The sequence below is a fragment of the Chrysemys picta genome, chromosome 19, assembly GCF_011386835.1.
Source record: "Chrysemys picta bellii isolate R12L10 chromosome 19, ASM1138683v2, whole genome shotgun sequence".
Lineage (NCBI taxonomy): Eukaryota > Metazoa > Chordata > Testudines > Emydidae > Chrysemys > Chrysemys picta.
In genome coordinates, this window is record NC_088809.1 from 11,721,164 (window position 1) to 11,740,162 (window position 18,999).

At 43.0% G+C, this 18,999-nt stretch overlaps 1 protein-coding gene across 6 annotated transcripts in view; it reads right to left on the reverse strand.

Annotated features, from left to right (window-relative positions):
- Positions 1-18,999, reverse strand: part of PITPNM3 (PITPNM family member 3) — a 357,167-nt gene that overhangs the window by 198,807 nt on the left and 139,361 nt on the right. The gene's annotated exons all lie outside the window — the stretch shown is intronic.

An 18,999-nucleotide genomic window follows, 5' to 3' on the forward strand; every position in this document is an offset into this window, starting at 1 on the left:
CATGTCGAATTTAGCGCTACTCCCCTCGTCGGGGAGGAGTACAGAAGTCGAATTAAAGAGACCTCTATGTCGAACTAAATAGCATCGCAGTGTGGACGGGTGCAGGGTTAATTCGATTTAACGGCGCTAACTTCGACATAAACGCCTAGTGTAGACCAGGCCTAAGTCTTCTAAAAGCATGCTCCACACCTCGTCCCTCTCAGATTTGGGACGGCACTTCAGATTCTTAAATCTTGGGTCGAGTGCTGTAGCTATTTTGAGAAATCTCACATTGGTACCTTCTTTGCATTTTGTCAAATCTGCTATGAAAGTGTTCTTAAAACGAGCATGTGCTGGGTCATCATCCGAGACTGCTGTGACATGAAATATATGGCAGAATGCAGAAAAAACAGAACAGGAGACATACATTCTCCCCCAAGGAGTACAGTCGCAAATGTAATTAATGCAGCTGCGGTGGGGCCCCCCGGGCCCTTTTAAATCACCCAGGCCCCTGGGTAATCACCCACCCTCCCCTGTCGGCGGGCCTGAGACCAGGGGTTCTCAAACTTCATTGCGCTGTGACCCCTTTCTGACAACAAAAATTACTACATGACACCAGAAGGGGGGACCAAAGCCTGAGCCCCATCACCCCAGACAGCAGGGCCAAAGCCAAAGTCCAAGGGCTTCAGCCCCAGGCAGGGGGCCTGTAATCTAGCCCTGCTGCCCAGAATTGAAGCCCTTGGGCTTTAGCCCTGGGTGATTGGACTCGGGCTTCGGCTCCGGCTCCGGGTCCCAGCAACTCTAAGCCAGCCCTGGCGACTCACTTTGGGGTCCCAACCCACAGTTTGAGAATGGCTGCTCTAGACCACGATACACTCCTTGGCAGCCTTTTCAACTCAACTTTGATGGCTTGGTGAGATTTAATTGTACTCCTTTGGGCAGGTAATGTATGTTTTATTCTAGATTTGTAAAGCGCCATGTAAAATTATGGTGTCACATAAGCAATAATAGAAATAATTTATATAGGTCCATAACGTGTGCCACAGTGCTTTGGAGTTGCTCTTCGTGCTTACACAAAAGAATATAAACCCTGCTCCAAAGAGACCATGGGCTAATGATAGAAATGGGAATAGAACATGTGAAAGAGTCTTACAGAAAGTGTCTAGTCGTTATAGCTGAACTGGGTTTTCCGAAGCTCCTTGACAAGAGGAGGGTCTGCAAGCCTAGCCAAGTACAAGGAGAGACCAGAAGGAATACATGTGGGGTGAGCAATAGGAGACAGGAGAGAGGTTTGCACAGACCTGCGGGAGCTGGGGGGTGGGAGGGGAAAGGAATCATTCAGAGAGCCTTGGAAGTAAATAAAATCTTGGATGTTATGAAGTAAGAGGGATGCAGTGCAGGGATTTGAGGCGTGGGGAGGGGAAGGAGAAGCCAGATCTGGGTGGAGTTGTGGTACAAGACGATCATCATCCTGGCTGAAATAGAGGCAGGGGCAGCTCTATGTATTTTGCCACCCCAAGCACAGCAGTGAGGCAGCCTTTGGCGGCATGCCTGCGGGAGGTCCGCTGGTAACACGGATTCGGTGGCATGGCTGCAGGAGGTCTGCCGGTCCCGCGCCTTCGGCGTACCCGCCGCCAAATTGCCACCGAAGCCGTGGGACCGGCAGACCTCCCGCAGGCATGCTGCCAAAGGCTCCCTGACTGCAGCCCTCACGGCAACCGGCACGCCGCCCCCCGCGGCTTGCCGCCCCAGGCACGTGCTTGGAGCCACCTCTGAATAGAGGACAGACAAGAAAGAAGAGGGGAGGTCTCAAGCTCGGTCTACACTTAAAATTAAGGTTTGCCATAGCTATGGCAATCAGGGATGTGAAGAAGTCAGCCATGGAGGCAGAGTCACTTTTTCCCCCCACAACGAATATAAACAAGTCAAAATACCAAACACAACTATCTGATGCACACCTTGCTGCGATCCTGAAGGTTTCAACTGCTCAGTCACTGAGGCCAAACATCAACAAACTGACAACTGAAGCATTGCCAGGTGTCTGGCAAACACTAAAAACTCTCTGGCAGGCGAAGAATTGTATAAAGTTGTACGCCAGTTTTATTATTTCTAAGAAATTTGAAATAAAAAATACAATATAAACATTTTCTTTTATGAACACCATCTTCAGTGACATTATTGGCCTGCTGGGAGGATTTGAGGACGGACACTGGCCCTAAGGTAATTGAGTTTGAGACCCTGTTGTATATGAAGACTGTGGTCAGGTTCTGCTCTTGGTTCCACCACTGTAAATCTGGGATAATTCCACTGAAGTCAGCTGGATTTACACCAGTCTAACTCTGGTTATGTTCCCTGAATTCTCTGTCTAGGCTCTTTTTTTAAACCCCAATTACTGTAGCATTTTACATATACATTTAATCTGACAAAACACCCTTGTGAAGATTAATCCCATTTTACAGATGGGAAAATGAGGCACAGAGAGATTAAGTAACCTGCCAAAGGTCTCACAAAGTCTGTGGAAAAGGCACAAACTGAACACAGATTTTCCAAGTCCTAATTAAGTGCCTTAACTGCAAGACCATTCTTCAAATCATATAATCACCAGTATACTTGAACATACAACAGGTGTTCTAGTCAAACACATGTTAATACATTAAGGGCTATGCTAGAAAGTTTTGTGCTTTAACTACACTGGCACAGGTAAAGCAGAACACAGCCCCCCCAGTGTGGATGTAGTTATACTAGTATATTACTATTATTTATGGTATAAAATGCTTATACCAGTATAGGCTTATTCCAGTTCAGGAAAGAAAATAAGCTATACTGGTATAATACCCTTTATTCGGGTATAACTGAATCCACACTAGGGCTTATACTGGTATGATTTTGTTATGCCTCTAATTGATGATATACCCAGGTATAAACTTTTCTAGTGTAGAAAAATCCTAAGTAAAATTCTCTCTAAAGATTTTAACCCAGCATGAAAATTCAGGCATTTCAATGCTAAAAAAACAGAAATTGTCCTTCAGATTTCACTGTTCCGGAATTTTGATGTCAGAACATTAATTTCTGGGGGAAAAAAGGTGTGTGTGTGGGGGGTGGAGGGGATAGGCCCACCAGACCAGTTCTCATACAAATTTCAGGCATGTTTTATCCTTTCATCAAAAACCATCTGTGCTACATGAGCTATTAAACTTTTATCTGACAGCACAGAAGAGATTATGGAATCGCACAGCCCTGCCACACAGCGAATCAGTTCCATTAGAGGATTTGTTCTTTTATCAGGAGCTCATCTCAAAAGGGGGCTGGGAAGCACAGACAAAAATGGAATGTTGCAGATGTTCTCCTTTAATAGGCTTAGAAATCTATGAAAATATTTCCATTCGGTTTACCAGCTGTTGAGGAAGTGGGGTGCATTAGTCCCTTCTGAATGGACTTATTTAAAAGCATTTCACTGGGGATTTATACAGGCTGTCAACGTAGACTATGTGCTTAGTATGAGTACAGAGAATGCAAATGTAAAATGGGGAATTGATAGTTCTTTATTTGCTAAGATGATGATTCGGATCAAGGCCGGCTCCAGCATTTCTGCCGCCCAAAGCAAAAAAAAAAAAAAAAACACGCAATCAGCGGTGGCAATTAGGGGGAAAAAAAAAAAGCCGCGATCGGCGACAGCAGTTCAGCGGCAGGTCCTTCGCTCCTAGAGGGAGCGAGGGACCTGCCGCCCCCGAATTGCCGCAGGTGCCGCCCCTCTCCCTTGGCTGCCCAAGCACCTGCTTGTTAAGCTGGTGCCTGGAGCCGGCCCTGATTCGGATAATGAGCCCTGGGAGTACCGTGGATTACAAATAAAGGTTCAGCAAGAGTAATCAGTGCAGAATTGGGCCAGGAGATTTCAGGATACACTATCTAAATTTAAACCAACTTCAGCTTTACATTTCAAACATTTTTAAAAGGAAATTCATTTCCTGGCTCTTCAAACGCCGATAGTATCTTATACCTGGTCTGTTTGATAGTGGTAGGTCTATTTGGAAGTAAAGCATTTAAAAAAAATTTTTTTTAAGGAGTACTGAAGAAAAAAAAAATCTATTAAGGTTTCATACTGTCATTCATCACCATAGTATATGATCTCCTACTGACCGAGAGGTCACCCAGACCCTGCCTCTTTGTACAGACTGATGGCCAGTCTTCAAACATCAGCAGAACTGATACCAATCATGAAGTGGACTTCATGAAATCTCTAGCAGTCTTTTGGGGGTAAAAATTCTACTTGGGCTAACTTTTGTTTGGTTTTAATTTTATTAAATTTACCCTTTTCGGGAGTTTTTGTTTAAGTTGTTTGGTTGGGGGGGGTTTTAGGGTGGGAGGAGTTGGTTTGGGGGTTTTTTGGGTAGAAGGGGCTGTCAACATTGGGAGTTTGCAGTGTTGTTGTTGTAGATGGGTTGGTCCCAGGACATGTAGGACATTGTGAGTTTGATGATCTCGGATGATGACCCAGCACATGCTCGTTTTAAGAACACTTTCATAGCAGATTTGACAAAATGCAAAGAAGGTACCAATGTGAGATTTCTCAAAATAGCTACAGCACTCGACCCAAGATTTAAGAATCAAACTTGCAGAAACTACCAGAAGCCTGCATCCCAAGAAAGGGGAAAAAATTCATAGGTAGGAGTTGTAGACCAAGCTGGACAAGCAAGCATCTCAGAGAGATGATTAAGAAAAAGAAGAAAGCCTATAAGGAGTGGAAGATGGGAGGGATCAGCAAGGAAAGCTACCTTATTGACGTCAGAACATATAGGGATAAAGTGAGAAAGGCCAAAAGCCATGTTGAGTTGGACCTTGCAAAGGGAATTAAAACCAATAGTAAAAAGGTTCTATAACCATATAAATAAGAAGAAAACAAAGACAGAAGAAGTGGGACTGCTAAACACTGAGGATGGAGTGGAGGTTAAGGATAATCTAGGCATGGCCCAAGATCTAAACAAATACTTTGCCTCAGTCTTTAATGAGGCTAATGAGGACCTTAGGGATAATGGTAGAATGACAAATGGGAATGAGGCTATGGAGGTAGATATTACCACATCCGAGGTAGAAGCCAAACTCGAACAGCTTAAGGGGACTAAATCGGGGTGCCCAAATAATCTTCATCCAAGAACATTAAAGGAACTGGCACATGAAATTGCAAGCCCATTAGTAAGAAGTTTTAATGAATCTGTAAACTCAGGGGTTGTAGCGTATGACTGGAGAATTGCTAACATAGTTCCTATTTTTAAGAAAGGAAAAAAAGGTGATCCGGGTAACTACAGGCCTGTTAGTTTGACATCTGTAGTATGCAAGGTCTTGGGAAAAAAATTTGAAGGAGAAAGTAGTTAAGGACATTGAGGTCAATGGTAATTGGGACAAAATACAACATGGTTTAAAAAAGGTAGATCGTGCCAAACCAACCTGATCTCCTTCTTTGAGAAGGTAACAGATCTTTTAGACAAAGGAAATGCAGTGGATCTAATTCACCTCGATTTCAGTAAGACATTTGATACAGTTCCACATGGGGAATTATTAGCTAAATTGGAAAAGATGGGGATCAATATGAAAATTGAAAGGTGGATAAGGAACTAGTTAAAGGGGAGACTACAACAGGTCGTACTGAAAGGCGAACTGTCAGATTGGAGGGAGGTTACTAGTGGAGTTCCTCAGGGATCGGTTTTGGGACCAATCTTATTTAATCTTTTTATTACTGACCTTGGCACAAAAAGTGGAAATGTGCTAATAAAGTTTGTGGATGACACAAAGCTGGGAGGTATTGCCAATACAGAGAAGGACTGGGATATCATACAGGAAGATCCGGATGACTTTGTAAACTGGAGTAATAGTAATAGGATGAAATTTAATAGTGAAAAGTGCAAGGTCATGCATTTAGGGATTAACAACAAGAATTTTTGTTATAAGCTGGGGACGCATCAGTTGGAACAGAGGAGAAGGAGGACTTCGGAGTATTGGTTGATCACTGGGTGACTATGAGCCGCCAATGCGATATGGCCATGAAAAAAGCCAATGCGGTCTTGGGATGCATCAGGTGAGGTATTTCCAGTAGAGATAAGGAGGTGTTAGTACCATTATACAAGGCACTGGTGAGACCACATCTGGAATACTGTGTGCAGTTCTGGGCTCCCAAGTTTAAGGAGGATGAATTCAAACTGGAACAGGTTCAGAGAAGGGCTACTAGGATGATCCGAGGAATGGAAAACCTGTTTTATGAAAGGGGACTCAAAGAGCTTGGCTTGTGCTTAGCCTAACCAAAAGAAGGCTGAGGGGAGATAGGACTGATCTCTATAAATATATCAGAGGGATAAATACCAGGGAGGGAGAGGAATTATTTAAGCTCAGTACCAATGTGGATACAAGAACAAATGGATATAAACTGGCCATCAGGAAGTTTAAACTTGAAATTAGACAAAGGTTTCTAACCATCAGAGGAGTGAAGTTCTGGAACAGCCTTCCAAAGGGAGCAGTGGGGGCAAAAGACATATCTGGCTTCAAGGCTGAGCTTGATAAGTTTATGGAGGGGATGGTCTGATGGGATAGCCTAATTTTGGCAATTAATTGATCTTTGACTATTAGCGGTAAATATGCCCAATGGCCTGTGATGGGATGTTAGATGGGGTGGGATCTGAGTTACTACAGAGAATTCTTTCCTGGGTGTCTGGCTGGTGAATCTTGCCCACATGCCCAGGGTTTAGCTGATCACCATATTTGGGGTCAGGAAGGAATGTTCCTCCAGGGCAGATTGGCAGAAGCCCTGAGGGTTTTTCACCTTCCTCTGCAGTGTGGGTCACGGGTCACTTGCTGGAGGATTCTCTGCACCTTGAAGTCTTTAAACCACGATTTGAGGACTTCAATAGCTCAGACACAGGTTAGGGGGTTGATACAGGAGTGGGTGGGTGAGATTCTGTGGCCTGCGTTGTGCAGGAGGTCAGACTAGACTATCATAATGGTCCCTTCTGACCTTAAAGTCTACGACCTGTGATTGCCCTCAGGCTGACTAGAGCTATCTGAATCGAAAGTGTCAGATTCTTAAGAACGGTCATGTTGGGTCAGACCAAAGGTCCACCTAGCCCAGTATCCTGTCTTCCGACAGTGGCCAATCCCAGGGGCTGCAGACAGACCGAACAGAACAGGCAATCAGCAAGTGATCCATCCCCTATTCCCAGCTTCTGGCAAACAGAGGCTAGGGACACCATCCCTGCCAATCCTTAGGTTAGGCTTTGAGTAGCTGGAAGCTACCCACAGCCTTTAATGTCTAGGGATGGATGTCCAAGCCACAGCCCTTGTGGTTGGGGGTCAAACGTTGGTGGGGTTGCATCGAAATCACTATAGGAACTCTAGGCCACCTGAGGAATTCCCTTTATAAGGACAATCTGCAAGTATCCCTTTAAATCCTGCTTTGCACTGCCTGAACTGTGGTGTGGCATTATCATTTCAGAAATGTGTCAGAAAGATGCTAAGAACCAGTGTACGAAAGAGAAAAGAGAGAGTTGTAAAACTATTTGAGCTTTAGATCTAATATTATTTTATCATTCTTCCTGTTACGTAATCCACTAAGCCAACCATTCCAGATGGCCCTAATGTTTAATATTGAGATAAAGTAAGATGAAATGGTCACAGACTTTCATAGTTATTTTTATTGGATTTTGCATTGGACAGAAAGCGTTTAATATGGTCTGGAATGTGATGGAACTTAACAAGATGCACTGGCTCTCAGCACGAGCCATACTGTGACCCTGTGTCACAGCACAAAGTAGTTTTGAAACACATGCCCTTCCCATAAGTTTTGGGATCCCGACTCCTATCTAGCTGTGAAAGGAAAGGGGGAGGCATGCACCCTGAAAGATATTTCCAAGCCCCAGGCTGAAAGTTCATGAACTGGTTAAATGTGAAATTCCAATATAAATATTCATTTACTTTTTCCAACCCGGAGTCCTGATGGCCCCGCTACTCCACTGGAAGCTTTTTGCACATTAAGAGTGGAAAATTCCCTGGTCTGGGACACTCAACTCCTTAATCTCCGTTATTTTCATCACATTTACTCTAGATGAACAATATCCCAGAGAACAGAGCGGGGACAAGCACGGGGGAAGGAAAGAAAGTGAACATTCTCTATAGCCACCATTTCAACAAGTCTATGGACCGGATTCTCCACTCACATCAGCTTTATACTGCTGCAATTCCACTGACTCCAACAGAGTTATCCATCTCCCATTCACGCTTTGAGCTGGGGTGTAATTCCCAGCTCAAGACGACATACCTTTGGTATAAAGCGTATCCACAGCGGTGCAAACAGTGCGAGGGACCGTCAGCCTGAGTACATACCCCTCTGAGCCACTAGGCATGTACTCTGGGCAGCTAGCCCTGCCTTGCACTTATACCGCATAGTTACACCCTATTTTTAGCCTGCTGGCTCAATCAAAGCTAGCAGGGGTACATCTCCGTGAACTGGGAATCAAAGTGTAGACACACCCACTGGCACAAGTGAGAGAAGAATCAGGCCTTTCCTGTTCGTACAGGCTGAATAGCAACAAACGGCACTCTTCACACTCCTCAGAAAGGGCATGTAATGCCGTTATGAGAATATTAAAATTGTCCACAGAGAATCAAGACTGCAAGGCGATTTAGAGAAGCCCCAGGTCAAAGGGTACATCTACGCTGCAATCCAGCTAGCTTCACCCACACCAGCATTACTAAAAATAGCTGGACTGATGTGGCAGCGCAGGCTTCAGCATGGGCTGTACATGTCTGCCGGGGACCCTAGAGACACTCACAGCACTAGCATGTGCTGAAGCTTGTGCCACTGTGTCTACACTGCTGTTCTTAGCAACGCTAGCGTGGGTAAAGCGAGTGCAAGTACAGCAGCCCAAGCTGCAAATACACCTCAGACTGCTGTGTACGCCTAATCAAAGAGGCTTTGGCCCAGTTTTCAAAGATTATGCAGCAACTACAATGTCCATCAGTGTCAGTGGAGTTGTGGGTGGTTGGCACTTCCGAAAACCAAACCACTCATCTTTCCCCCTTACCTTCTCTTTGCACCCAAAGGTATTTAAGGTGGAGATTTTCCAAAGGTGGCCTAGTGCTCCTCACTGCAGAAATACAGAGATATACTCTCTTCTCTGTTCCAGATAAAACTTGGAACTGCCTAAAGAACAATCTAATTTACAACACTGATTTCGTTTCACTGCGTAGGAGCTTGCTGTTTCAACCCACTTCCCCTGGCCAGTGAACTATGTGCAATGGGTCCCGGGGGAATTTATAAGACAGGACATGATGAACGATAAAGCATCTCTGCCCCTTCCATAGGATTCAATTTGCCCTTTCGCTTTTATTGTTCCTTCCAACAGCTTCTCAGAATCCTTGAACATTCCTGCTTCTCGTGACAAACTTTCACCATGATCCACGGCAGGGATGTATCAGCAGATGGCTATGCACTATCCTGATGTTATGTACAATTAGCTGTGTATAAGGAGTTCATTGCAGGTTCAGGGACTGGGGTTTAATAATATATGTATGAAAAGATTCATCCAAATAGACATCTATATAGAAAGGATACTCCACACTGGAACAAAGTGGAAACAAGCAAGGTAGTTACACAAAGCAAATTATCATTTGATAATGAGACACGAAAATAGAATATAGTTACCCCTGTGTTCCATTCCAATGAGCTGTGATATCATTTCACACAGTGTGAAAAGAATACATGTCATGATGACCTGACTTGTATTCTTGATGTTGCATTCAAAAGAAAAACATATCCTAGGATACCTGTTACCGGCTACAGTTAGGGTCCAAACTCAGATCCCAGGTCTGAAGTCCATCCCTATTCAGCAAAGCATTTTACCATATGCTTAAATGTTAGGAACATGCTACTTTTCTGAATAGGGATGGACAAAAGCACAGGCTTAAATGTTTTGCTGTCATGGGATAAGAGGGAAGGTCCTCTCATGGATTGGTAACTGGTTAAAAGATAGGAAACAAAGGGTAGGAATAAATGGTCAGTTTTCAGAATGGAGAGGGGTAAATAGTGGTGTCCCCCAGGGGTCTATACTGGGACCAGTCCTATTCAGTATTCATAAATGATCTGGAAAAAGGGGTAAACAGTGAGGTGACAAAATTTTCAGATGATACAAAACTACTCAAGATAGTTAAGTCCCAGGCAGACTCCAAGGAGCTACAAAAGGGTCTCACAAAACTGGGTGACTGGCCAACAAAATGGAAGATGAAATTCAATGTGGATAAATGCAAAGTAATGCACATTGGAAAACATAATCCCAACTGTACATATAAAATGATGGGGTCTAAATTAGCTGTTACCACTCAAGAAAGATCTTGGAGTCATTGTGGATAGTGCTCTGAAAACATCCACTCAATGTGCAGTGGCAGTCAAAAAAGCGAACAGAATGTTCAGAATCATTAAGAAAGAGCTAGATAATAAGACAGAAAATATCATATTGCCTCTGTATAAATCCATGGTACACCCACATCTTGAATACTGTGTGCAGATGTGGTCGCCCCATCTCAAAAAAGATATATTGGAATTGGAAAAGATTTAGAAAAGGGCAACAAAAATGATTAGGGGTATGCAACGGCTGCCATATGAGGAGAGATTAATAAGACCGGGACTTTTCAGCTTGGAAAAGAGATGACTAAGGGGGGATATGATAGAGGTCTATAAAATCATGACTAGTGTGGAGAAAGTAAATAAGGAAGTGTTATTTACTCCTTCTCATAAGAACTAGGGGTCACCAAATGAAATTAATAGGCAGCAAGTTTAAAACAAACAAAAGGAAGTATTTTTTCACACAACGCACAGTCAACCTGCGGAACTCCTTGCCAGAGGATGTTGTGAAGGCCAAAACTATAACTGGGTTAAAAAAAGAACTAGATAAGTTGATGGAGGATAGGTCCCTCAATGGCTATTAGCCAGGAAGGGCAGGGATGGTGTCCCTAACCTCTGTTTGCCAGATGCTGGGAATGGGCGACAGGGGATGAATCACTTGACGATTACCTGTTCTGTTCATTCCCTCTGGGCACTTGGCATTGGCCACTGTTGGAAGATGGGCTAGATGGACCTTGGGTCTGACCGAGTATGGCTGTTCTTATGTTCGCTGAATTGGAGCCTCAGACATGCTTATCATACCTGCTAGTTCCATTAACTTCATTGGGAGTTGCAGGGGCACAGCACCTCTAAGGGCCTGATCAAAACCCTTTGGAAATACTTCAGTGGGGGGTTGGATCAGGCACTTTGTGAGGCTTTTGAAGCATTTGTCTGCGGAAGCCAGAAATGCAATGCAATTATCCATTGATAGTTCACAATTGTGAAAGATTTCATTACCTGGTTTAAAAGGACTTCTGTTCACAGGAATGGGAATGAGAAGCATCAAAGAGACACAGCGTGCTTAGATGTGTTCCAGGAAATCTTCAAATAAAAAATCCATTATACAGCAGGTGTTCCAAAAAACCTCCCCAAGTACCATACATCCAGCGCAAACATTTCAAAAAGTAGCATTCAAATATTTATAGCGTCAGAGAACCAGAAAGACGTCCAAGTTCTGTTCACAGATTTGGAACATTCCTGTAGGCTGATAAACCAGAGACTAGAGCAGAGGTGGGCAAACTACAACCCGCGGGACCGTCTTGCCTGGCCCCTGAGCTCTTGGCCGGGGAGGCTAGTCAGCGCCCAGCCCCTTCCCTGCTGGTCCCCCTCCCCCGCAGCCACACCGCCGCACGGGCAGTGCTCTGGGCGGCGGGGCTGCGTGCTCTTGCAGGGCAGCAAGTCTGGCTCCAGCTGAGTGGCTGAAAATGTTTCAAACTGAAATTTGAAATACAGTGCATAAAAAAAAACCAACCCAACCCAAAAAAGTCAACACATTTTTCATTTTATTGCGGATGCCCTTTTCAGTTCTTTTAGGCCATATGTGGAGGTGCAAACATCTCAGCCAGATTCTGCATTCATGTAAATCCACTGGAGTCATCTGATCTGGCACAGCCGTAGCATTTGACCCCTTATCTTCCAATGTCTATGCTTCCCAAGGAAGCTAGATGGAACTGTAGTCTGATCCAGTATGGCCATTCTTATGTTCTTCAGCATTATGCATTACATTTCGTTTTGGGGTAGGATGAGAACTGTCCCAAAAGCAAACCAGTTAGGCCCAAACCTGAAAATACATAAGCATACGTATAGATTTGCTTACACCAGCAGTCTCACTGAAGTCAATGGGACTGCACACCTGATTAGGTGCTTGCAGGCAGAGGTTCGTAGACAGAAAACTCTTGCTTTTGCAACTGGCTTCTGCCAGCTAGGTTTTGAACACCACTCTGTTTATATCTGAGCAGCTCCACTTGAGGCAACTCTGCAGTACACAGCTATATGAAGGACTAAACTGGCAAGGATATAGATGATTATATAATTTTGAGTCAAGGAATATCCAGGAAGTGGAACATCAGTACTTAGTAAACACACACTTGGAAAGTGCCCGGATCAATGGAAATCTACATAATAGTTTCCTGCACTCTGAGACCTCTAGAACAGCAGAATAAACAGACAAAAACATTTCAGATTCTGTAAGTAGAAAACAATGTTTGCAGAAACAACAGTGATTAAAAATGCATTTAATCTCTTTGGTGAATGTGTTACATTTGCAGGCGCTTAGATAAAACAGCTATCAGCACGCATCTGATAGGTGCAGGTCACACAGATTTTCTACTGGCTTTAGGGATTTGTCTCTGCACCTCCTGGGATCAATTCTGTAGCATTTATAGGGACTTGAAAATAGGGAGATAATGAAGAGAGTTCAAAGATGTAATACACAGTATTGCAAACTCCAGTTGTTAAAAAAAATCATGAGTCAGGCCTCAAAATCATGAGGTTTTTAAAAAATATGTTTGGGGCTTATTTTATCTGTTTTCTAGTTTCCGAGCCTTTATGTTTAGAACCAGGTGAATAACTGCTTTTTGATTAATTGGAAATTTTGGAAAGTAGGAAAAAAGTGTTTCAGGTTGGACAAAAAAACCTGATTTTCATTAGATCAAAAAGCTGGAAAAGAAAGTAGTTTGGGGTCAAATTAAACATTTCATTTCAATGTCAAGCATAGTTTATGTTTTTTTATTTTTGAAAAATAAAATTAAAAGAAACTTCCAAACAAAGTTACTTTGAACCAAAAATTAAATATTTTTATTTTTCTTCTCATTTTTTCCAGGACAAACAAATCAGCAAAACGGACACAAATTCACGTATCATTGAGGTGTCACCAAATCTTCATGTGTCGCCGGAAAAAAGTTTTGGTCAAAAAATTTCACGCAGCTCTATTTAAGATGCACTTGGGTCATGTTTTTAAGCTTTTCTCTGGATTCAGAAGGGAAGGAAACTTACTTTATAAAAAAAATTAAAGCCGAGATTCTCTTCTAATCATGTGAGTACAGGAGCACGGGCTTTAAGGAAAATACTAAATATCATTAAACTCACAATTAAGACGCAAGGCAAGGAAAAACTGGCTACAATATAGTCTCACTCATTTAATTGTGCTCATGCCTTGTAAACTCTATAAGGATTAAAGAATTTTATGAATTAGCAACAACAAAATAAAAGGTTACCATACCACAAAACGGACTTTGTTCCCCTGACAAGTTTAGTTCAGATTCCTTTAGGATTCTTCATAGTACATCCATGATTTTGTAGTAATGATGAAGTCTCAGGGTACACGTACACCGCAGTCAGGGCAGAGATGTGGCTGTAGCTCATGTACACATGACGAACTAGCTCGGATCTAGCTAGCTCAGGTACTGGTAGCAATGAAGCTGATACCCAGGGTTCCAGGCTGAAATTATTCAGCCACGTGGTCCACTCTGAAACCCGAGTTGCCACGGCTTCACTGCTATCGGTCTCCGAGCTAGCTAGACTAAACCTAGCTCAGGACAGGTACGTCCACACAAACTGCCAACATAGCTATGATTGCCACACAGACATTCCTCAGTAACTTGAGACTTCTCAGCTACACTACGCTATTAAATTAGGACTTTGGTAACTATTCCCAGCTTTGCAAAAGTGAAGCTAAACTTTTTAGAGTCAAAAATCAAATGACATCAAAGGAGATCAAATGAAGATCTCAATAGAATAGGAATGAAAATTTCTATGCAGCTTAAGTATTTCCTGTTTCTTTTTGTAATTTTCATCATTGTTGTCCCCCCCCCACCATCACCACCTTCATGCTTTTCAAAGAGTACCGCACTCAACCCATATAACTGTAAAGGAACACTAAAAAACTACTGGGTATTTCGGTGAGCAGTACATTGGCTGCATAGCCTGACATAAAAGAAAGGAGACAATGCAAACTGAGATTTCTATTTTATAAATGAATGCAGCCCCATTCAACCTTATACAGCACAGTGCTCCAGCTCTCTCAGACAATCCATTAAATGCTCTTTTCTACCTTACAACATTTCACAACGTATTTCAGAAAGCAATTAACGTGCTAAAAATAAAGTGTGGAAGTGGAAAGGTGGACTAGCTGATCTCTAGCGGTCTGCTGTCCCCTCCTTTGAGAATTACAGCTTGGCCTTTGTTTGAAAAGGCAATTTGTACAGCTGCCTACTTGCTGTCTGTTCCTGGGACAGAGTGACAGGAATCCGTCCATAATTTAGACTTGATGTATAGTAGAATAAAGCTAAAAGGGAACTATGAGAAAACAAGAGCCCTGCTTCTTTAGAGGCCGATAGTACAGTGGATTCAGGGTGGAGCTGAGCAAAATTTGGAATTTCTACCTTGAAATTTCCTACAACATTTCATCGTTTGTTTTTGCCCCAAATCAAGACAAAGAGTTAAAGTTTTGAAAATGTTCATGGAATGGTAATTCCAGAAATGTCAAAATGTTGTTTCAATTGAAAAAAATATTGAAACATTTCAACATTCCCAAAATCGTAATGTTTCATATCAGTTTATTGAACTGACCCAAAACACTTCATTTCGAGTCAGTTTAGTATTAAACTGCATTTTCCCCAAACGGCCATACGGGAATAGTTTCACTTCAAAATTTTCATTGAAAAGAAAGTTTCATACTAGATGAAAAATATTAGAAAAATGCTTGCTCTAGTTCAAAAAGCAGTTATTTTAAAAAAATTGACAAAAGGCTGGTCAAAATTTTTCAAGGGACATGGATGTACATGCCGCGCTTATACAGCAGGTGTTAGCATTCCACCTAGAGCTGGGTAACTTTTTTCAGACAAAAGTTTTTCAGAGAAAATTACAGATTTGGCAATTTGTGTTTAGTGTTTGCCAAATTGTTTTAGTAAAAAAAAAAAAAAAAAAAACTTAAAATGTAAAATACCTCATTTTGATATTTTAAAATGAAACATTGATTTTTCAGCCAAAAGAACTTTTTATTTCAGAATTTCCTTTAATTAATAATTAAAAACAACCAAAAAACATTTTAAATGGACAAAACCAAAATGTTTTGTTCTACCCCAAACACTTTTTCACAACTGCCAGCAAAGTGAAAAATCCATCATTTGTACAGCTCTAGTTCCACCCCATAACCAGAGGAGACACCAAAAGGAAACCAACGAAAGCACAAAATTGCATATAATGCATGCAGCTGAAGTTAGAACAGATAGAAAGCCAACTGAACAAAAGCAATTCTCTTTCAGCTTTACTTTAAAACACACCTCTTTAGTTGCCAAATAGGATCTTCTTATCAAAGCCAAGGTCACTGCTATACATTGTGTGCAAAATGGATTAAACATAAAACTAATCAAGATCAAATGATGACTCACCTCAGAGGCTTTCAGCATCAACTTGTTCAATGCTGTCATGGCTTGATGTGGAATTCTAGCATCCCTCACCTCACGGGTTACAAATACTATACACCGAGTTCTTCGGGGCAGTAGAGAGAGCTACTGACCTCAGAGCATTGCCGATAATGAGCTTAAATCCAATGCTTGAAATCAATAAAAAGATTCTCCCAATGGGCATTTGATGAGGCAAAAATAACATTTGGTTGCTTAATTTTGTAAGTCCATCCTTGCTGCAACAACAAAAATCAAAAAGAAAAAGCCAGCGTAAGGTCTGGACTAACAAAATGACTGACTACCATTTGTAGCTGTTTCAGAGTAGCAGCCGTGTTAGTCTGTATCCGCAAAAAGAACAGGAGTACTTGTGGCACCTTAGAGACTAACAAATTTATTAGAGCATAAGCTTTCGTGGACTACAGCCCACTTCTTCGGATGCATATAGAATGGAACATATATTGAGGAGCTATATATACACACACATACAGAGCTGTGATGCTTTCGTCTTGCAAGAGACCAGGGATCGCTGTCCCACCCAAACATGCATGACACAGGCTCAATTTCAGCTTCTGTGTAAATAAAGAGCGCACATTGTTGCATGGTTTGGGAAATTCTGGTCTGCCCAAGTAGCTAAATATTTACCACTTGCGGTCATGCCTGAACCACAGAGAAAGGCCACAACATTCAAATGGTAAAACTCTATATGGAGATGTTTTTTCCACCTGAAGAGCTCTGGATAGCTTGAAAGCTTGTACCTTGCACCAACAGAAGTTAGTCCAATAAAAGATATTACCTTACCCACCATGGCTCTTTCCTATCTTGGGACCAACATGACTACAACAACACTGCAAAAAACTACTCATTGTCAACCTTAAGCATTCAAAACTGATGAGACTCAACCCCTCCCAAAATCATGAGATTTTTAAAATACTGTTAAGAAGGCTGGGTGAAACTCATTGAAGCTGGTGGGTGTGATAGTTGCCCTTAATTCAGAATAAAAGTAGGAAGCAGTTAAGCTTGTTTTTTGGAGCAAGATGGGTGCCACTACCCAAAAATACAGGCTATTTGCATGGTTGGTCAGAAGCTAAACTTTGTGAGCAGTAGGGTTTTGCTGGGGGCTGGATGGGTATTGTTTTGTTTGGTGGAGGGGTGTGTGAGAGCACACGCAGGCAGTAAGAGAAACATGGGGAATGTGGCCCTTGGCTTTCTCTAAGAGAGAGAGAGCTTTTCTGAGCACAGTTCTGGCTGGTTTGTAACTGTGAGCAAAGAAACATCCTACTGTTTGATTCCTTTGTGCTCAGGGAAACAGGATTTTCTGTACATTCTTTGTAAATAAACTGGATGGTACTGAAGAAATATCCTACTCCATCATCAATTTCTCTTCCTAACAGAAGCAACTCACATACACCTCTACCCTAATATAACGCTGTCCTTGGGAGCCAAAAAATCTTACCGCGTAATAGGTGAAACCGCGTTATATCGAACTTGCTTTGATCCGCTGGAGTATGCAGCCCCGCCTCCCCAGAGCGCTGCTTTACCACATTATATCCGAATTCGTGTTATATCGGGTCGCGTTATATTGGAGTAGAGGTATATATTGGGTAGCTACTCACATTTAAAAGAGGTAACAATACATTTTCTCTTCTTTTTATTTGCTTTCTGGTTTTTGAGCCTTTAGAGTTTGTGTTTTCAGGCTTATCTCCTCAACCGTGAAAGTTAGAAACTTACTTTGTTTTTCTTTAATAAATTCTCAAGTTGAGATACATACATAACAACATGACTCCAGAGCTAGGGCTTTAGGCAAAACACCAAACACTCATGACAGAAGTCAGAGAGTTAGCAACATTGACTATTGTGTCTTACAAGTAAGGCTAAGATTTTGTCATGGTTATTCTTAGTAAAAATCATAGACAGGTCATAGCAATAAACAAAAATGCACAGAGCCCGTGACCTGTCCGTGGCTACTAAAAATAACAGGGAACAGAGCTAAGTAGGGGGAGGAATGGAGTCCCATGGGGGGGGAGGGCTGACAGGCTGACCCCCGCACCATGGCAGGGGGCACAGCCCTGGCTCCAGTGGCCGCAGCAGGGGGCACACAGCCCCCACTCCAGAGCTGGCCTCAGCTGCGGGACGGGGTGCTTGGCTCCAGCTGCAGCCCCTGCCAAGTGGGGGTGGGTGGACGCACAGCCCTGGGCTCACAAGGCTGGGGTGTAGTGGGGGGCACAGCCATGGGGGGTGCACAGTCCCTGCTCCGGAGCTGGCTGCAGGTCTGGGACAGGGGCGCACAGCCTGGCTGTAGCCCCCCCTCTCTTCCCCCGCCCCACAAGTGGCAGGGCAGGGGGTGCAGGGTCCTGGTTCCAGCCATCCAGCCCCAGTTTCAGGACAGGGGCGCACAGCCCCGTCGTCAGCTGCTGACAGCTGAAGCTGAAGAAATCCTGGAGGTCCAGTAAAGTCACGGAATCCGTGACCTCCGTGAGTAAATCATAGCCTTACTTACAAGTAATACACACTTCACAAGAGTCACATTGCAAGGAGCAATGATCTGAAAAGCCGTTAATCGACCTCAGATGGTGTGTGCGCGTGCGTGTGTTCCACCAACTGCCAGGAAAAAAAAATGAATACACTCTGCAGCCCACATCTCTCAGAAGGGGACCTACAGCTTATTATTATTTCAGTGGAGATGAGGTAGAGCAAGGTTCTGGAGAAAGACTTATAGACAATGAAAAGGGAATTACTGCACAGAGAAAGGGAAAGGAACAGGCGGAAGAAGATAGCGTGGCTTATCAGGAAGGGATAGCCTCAGGAGGAAACCTTGAATAGAAGTAGCAAAGAGTCCTGTAGCACTTTATAGACTAACAGACCTATAGGAGCATGAGCTTTCGTGGGTGAATACCCATTTCTTCGGATGCATGTAGTGGAAATTTCCAGAGGCAGCGTGAATAGAAGTATGGCCTGAGCCAATGAAAGAAAACCAAAGACAAGTAGGCAGGACCAATGAAATGAAGAATTCAGTACAAATCAGTACTTAACAGTGCTGTACAATATGCAATGCATAAGGCTATAATACCTTACACATCAAATTACTCTGAAGAGCTTAATAAACCGAAATATCTGCCCTTCTATAGTGAGGAAGAGTTGTCTGTGGTTAAGGCCCTGGTCTGAGACTCAGGAGTTCTGTGCCAACTCCTGATTTTG